Genomic DNA, 5793 nt, shown 5'->3' with positions numbered 1-5793 from the left:
TGGAAAAGGTTATGCATACATGTGTTAGACAGATTACGGAAAAGGTCAAACATAATCTCCTTAAAGAAGAAGAAACTGCAAATTTAGTGCAAAGTTAGTGCAGCTGTATTTGCCTTTGCTGGGAATCATTTGCTTCTGTCTGGCTCTAACATTTTACCAGTCTAGCTATAGACTGAGTTTAGGATTTCCTGTCCCATTAATACACACAAATACAGAAAGAAATACATGCAGCTCTTCAACTATGTAGAAAAACATTTGAAACATTTATTTATTCATATTCAGTTTATTATCAGCTTTTATTTCTTTTTGTTGTCCATAGAGGTTTGTGTGGGCATTTTGTAGCTAGTTCAGCCATGATATTTGGTGTTAATTCAGAATTTAGGTTCTTGTCTTTAGTTCTTCCTCAGTACTAAATAGACAAATGACTATATCTTCCTATTACTGCTGCACAGTTTCCACACCTAGTAACACACTTTAACCTACACTTATGTACAGAGAAATTTTTCATTTCAAAATAAAACAAATGCACATATTTCTGTTTTAAATACAGCAAATTAAGCTTCACTACAAATTGTAGTGGCTGAGTGGTTAAAGCAATGGACTTGAAATGCATTGGGGTCTCCCTGCGCAGATTTGAATCCCCTCAACAATGAGGTGTCCCTTAGGAATCATCATCTAGTGTTAGTGATGTGTATACTTTCCCTCTTGAGTTGACTTTCAAATTAAAGTGGTAGTGGTGTAGACTGACCACATAAAGTCAGTATGCTGTCTGCTGTTGATGTCAGTTACACCTCCAGATAAATACACTCACTCCTATAGACAATTCAGGGTCACCAGTCAACCTAACATGCATGTCTCTGGACTGAAGCACCTGGAGTAAACCCACACAAGGATGGGGAGAACATGTATATTACATTCTTTTATTATATTCTTATATTTATAATGATTTGTACCAACACATTTATAATCAATAATCTTTGAAGGCCCAATAAGAGCATCCCCGACGAGGATGGGATTCGAACCCACGTGTGTAGAACACAATGGATTAGCAGTCCATCACCTTAACCACTCGGTCACCTCGTCACATTGCTACAAATGTTTAAAGTAGTTGATCTGTGCAGAATTACCAGAAGAATTTCCAGGTTTACTGCAACAGTAACTGTAAAGTCTAATTACAGTCTAATGTTACTGCACTGATTCATAATCTGTCATCATGGAACCACCGTATGAAAATAATTCAGGTTAAACTGAGCTCTGCCCTGTAACTATGATCAATTGTATGACCTGCATAAGACATGAATCGTAATATTAACTGCTCGACATAGATTGGATAACACCAAGGTCATGGTTTCCAGCCCCCATACTGGTCATTGTTTTGAAACGTCTGTAACTTTAGAACTGAGCTGAAATGCATCTGACAAAAGTCTAAAGTGTGAAATGTAATTGTAGAATCCAATCGTCTCTGTGCTCTACCCCTATTTCCAGGAGCAACTGAGGGCACAGTGGATATGGAGGATATATGTATAGATATATATATATATATATATAGACTCTATATATACCCAGAAACATTATTTAATCAACGAATACATGAATGAAAAACAGGATGGCCTCATACTTATATTAAAGAATAAATATACACTGACATAAATACAGAAACAATTAAAAGCAATTAATTTACAACTTTTCCCTGATGGGAAACCAGAGACACTCAAGTAGAGTAGAATTGTAATATGTGGTGAAAAGGGCTAGAGGTCAAATGTGTTTTTCATTTATTTTAATGTAATGTATATGTATATATAAAGGTGGGCACCGAGGGCCAAAGCCCTGATTGTTCTCCAACTATCCCTGCCTTACCTCTGCTGACTACCTGGATCAGGTGTGTTCTTGAAGGTACCAATTTGTTTTGTCTTCCACCATTTCCACTCTGAGAATGTATGTTCCAGCTTGTGATTGGCTGAACATACCTGATCTAAGTAATCAGCATGTGTAGGGATAGTGGGGAAACAAGCAGAGCAGGGACTTTGGAACTTAAGGAACGTCATTAGTAGACCGAACTACAACACATACAGCAGGAGTCAAACTCCAACCACAAAGGGACTTGAACTCTCAATATTCGGATCCAAAGGCCGATGCCTTGTGGTCAGAGACAGAAACCTATTAGTCATATATACAGTCCTAAATTATTCATACCCCTTGCAAATTCTGACTTAAAGTTACTTTTATTCACATGCCACTTTTTGTTCAAATGTAAATAAAAAATGAGTAATAATTTTTTCCACAATGATGCCTCTTGTATATCGTCTTATTTTCTTCTGGGAGATGCCTGTGTCATTTCTAATCAAGAGAAAGCTTGCTAGTTGAATAAAGGTAACTTAAAGTCAGATGTGATGTCACACCCTGTCCGCAATGTTCGGAGTGGAGCTCCTCCCACATTGACACAGATCATTAATGTAGACAGACAGAAAAACAGAAATGGGTATTGACAAAGTTAGTCAGCTATAGATAGACAGACAATAACAGAGAGACACAGAACGACAGTCAGAAGAGAAAAGCACAGAAAAGCAGATAAAATACACATATATAGACAGAAACAAATAAAAACAAAGAAAGAAAAGAACAAAATGGAAAAACAGAGACAGAGAGCAAGAACGATGGATAGAAAGAGATACATGCAGACATAGAGTGGCAGAAACACAAATAAAAACAGAAAGAAGGAAAAAGAAAAGATAGACAAAGAAATGAAAAACAGAGGGACAGACAGTATAACAAATAACATACACAATAATAGAGAGACACGACGACAGAGACATGGAAAGACAGAAGACAGAGAAACAATAACGAGAAAGAGAGAATTAGACAGAAAAAGAGAGATACAGATACAGATAGTTATAAACACACACAGACATCTAAGAATAGACAGAAACACAGAAAATGAAAGTCTCAAATACACTGAAAAACAGACAGAAAAGCAGAACAAAGATATATATTAATACATATCTTGTCAGTGAAGACAACATATTGATGTCTCATTAAATATGAAACATGCTCTGACAAGATCCTTTTACATTTGATTCTTCTAAGGACAGCAATGAGCAAATTCCAACATACCTGATGTAGACCTGTCCTCTCCTGGAAATGTCTCTGCTCCATCTACTCACGCAAACTCCGATCCAGGAGCTCATCTACAGATAACTGCATCTTTCATGGAGGAAGGAGCCATGTTGACCAGTAAACAGTGTGTGCTTCACCTTTTCCAGTGCTCGTTCAGTGACAAAGGGATCGTCTTTGCTTATTTTGATGGCCACCTTTATGTTGGTGGCACTGTTGGCACAGTTGGCCAACTTTGCAAAGCTCCCCTTCCCCACAAAGGCCTGCAAACTCACATCAGGAGGCCAGCCAGGTCTGTTCATGTATCAGGAACTTGACTCTGGAGGATGGAGAGAGCAGAGAGGAGAAGATTGAACACAACATGAATTCACATAGCAATGTGTGTATTGGGCCCTGTGATGGACTGGTGACTTATCCAGGGTGTACCACTGCCTTCCACCCGAAAGAGAGCTGGGATAGGCTCCAGCAGGTCCTGGTGACCCTGGTTAAGGAATAAGCAGGTATTGAAAATGGATGGATGGATGGAATGTGTGTATTCTGTACATGACACTTGATCTGAGTTTCATTTCATTAACACAGGGCCCACCAAGGCTTTATCTTGTCACTACCACATTTTCAGTCCTGCTGCTTCCAAAGCTGCTATATTTGTTCTGATCTAAACCTACTGCTAGATATTGAGAAAAATACACTACTGTTAAAAAACACTGTAACTCTGTCCCTGACTATTAGTTGGTTTCAGTGTCCACTGGTAAAAGGCTCAGTCCTAATTTACTAAGCACTGAATCCTGAGGTGTATTCACAGACATACTGCAGCTGGTTTCTTAATTCTTTGCAGTGCAATATATCAAACTATTTTCCACCGCTTTCAACTTACCTGTCACTCAATCCCATGGAGGATGTTGAAGCAAACTCAATGCTAATGTGGAAATATGACAAAAGGACAAACACAAAAGTGTCTGTGTTTCAGAGGATGAAAGATGATGAAGTCATCAGCTCTCCCAGATTCCTCTTACTTTGTGACATCACATGTGACGTCACGTCTCAGTGCGCACAGTGTAAATGTGAAAGTACTGGTACATTTTGAATATGATATTCTCAATGTCAATTTCTATTGTGCCTGCCCCATGGTGTGCACAATTATTCAATATGTGTGCTGGGCAACCCACACCGATCATAGTCTCGTTTTGCAGCAAACTCTTCAAATTTGCAAACACGTTCTTTCCAGCTTCATCACGTCGGATTCCTCCAACATTTGTGTTGCAATTGTCTCCAGTAAATGCAATGCATTTTTCCGACACATTGTTTTTTGCCAGGGTTTCTGTGAGATATTTTGCAATGGTTTCTGCTGTCTCTCATTGGGTGTGTCTTTAACTTCAATCAATTTTGTTTGCACGCCACCCTTCTTCCAGTCAAAATACTGGATTATGACTGGGAATATTTTCACTGCTCCGTGGTTACTCCCGTCTGTGGAAACACCACAGTACTGGATTTCTTTGAGTGCTTCATGAGTGATTTCAACAGAGTGGGGGGCTATAGCACCATTGACGATGGCTTCGGTCTTGGTGCGAGCACTACTAACATTTTTTGCAATGTCAGAGTCAGGAAATGCCCTTTTAAGCAAAGTACTGGTGCAATCCATGGACCTGTAACTGTTGGGATGTTTCACTGTATGAAAAGCCATTGCACCTTCTGCTGCATTTACATCATCCTCTGTTTTTCCTGGTCTGACAAAAAACTCTGTCAACTTTGCAGATGAACTCTCACCTCTCACAGCTTTTGTATGTTTCTCGGTGTCCATGTGGGCTTTCAGATCCCCAGCACCTTTATTGGATACCGAGACATATGTACCGGCTTTGCACACGGTGCACTCCGCCTCCCACTTGTCCCGACCGGGACGGTATGTGGGAAATTTTCTTTGCAGTTCATCGGTGAAGCTGCACTTACGCTTCGGCATTTTCCCTGCTATACTGCTCCGCTCTCTGCTCTGATCCCTGTCTGCACTGCTCCCTGTCTGCGTCTGTGTGTTTGCGCGCGCGGCGCAGACCTGCCCACAAGGCAGCCTCCCGGTAATTACGTCGCGCAAAAAAGTAGTACCCTAGTATTGTGTGCAAAACGCCAGTCAATCTACGTACACGCGTAATGGTCCTATAAAAAACCGGACATTTTCGTGAATTTATAAAACCCGCCAGGACGCCCCGGACAGGACGTAAAAAGTGGACATGTCCGGGCAAAAGAGGACGCTTGGTCACCCTAATACTGTATATAGGCTGAAAGAAAAGAAAAGGCTATTCTAGTCCCTTTTCTCTGTCTTGCCACTCTCTGTTCTGGTTCCAAATTTGTTTTTTTAGAAAACAAGATTGAACTGCTATGTATGTTACTTAGGGTGACCAACTTGACTAGAAGTAAATGGAGCCTTGAATATGGATGCAAACAATTCCTACAGGTGTCCCAACTTTTGGTGAGTACTTCCAACAAACTGTGTGTGGCAGTGTTTTACAGGTGACATATTAGGCCAAGAAATAACAAATTCACTTGTACTTTGACACTGTTTAAACTCTGGTACAAACAGATGAATTCAGTTTAGCTATAACATGTTTAGACATGAGCAGGAATGAACTGATTTTATTTGAACTGGATTTGAAATGTGTTTTTACAAGTAATGACATTCTGCCAACCCCTTCC

The 5793-nt window shown here is 40.0% G+C and overlaps 1 non-coding gene across 1 annotated transcript; it reads right to left on the bottom strand.

The window, feature by feature from the left end:
- Positions 1–1001: 1001 nt before the first annotated feature.
- trnas-gcu (transfer RNA serine (anticodon GCU)) lies at positions 1002–1083 on the bottom strand. Its single transcript has one exon. It is a non-coding gene; the product is annotated as a tRNA-Ser (tRNA).
- Between the last annotated feature and the right edge of the window lie 4710 nt (positions 1084–5793).

Source organism: Mastacembelus armatus, unplaced genomic scaffold (genome assembly GCF_900324485.2).
Source record: "Mastacembelus armatus unplaced genomic scaffold, fMasArm1.2, whole genome shotgun sequence".
Taxonomy (NCBI): domain Eukaryota; kingdom Metazoa; phylum Chordata; class Actinopteri; order Synbranchiformes; family Mastacembelidae; genus Mastacembelus; species Mastacembelus armatus.
The sequence above is the reverse complement of the archived record's forward strand: the minus strand, read 5'-3'. Positions and strand labels throughout refer to the sequence as shown.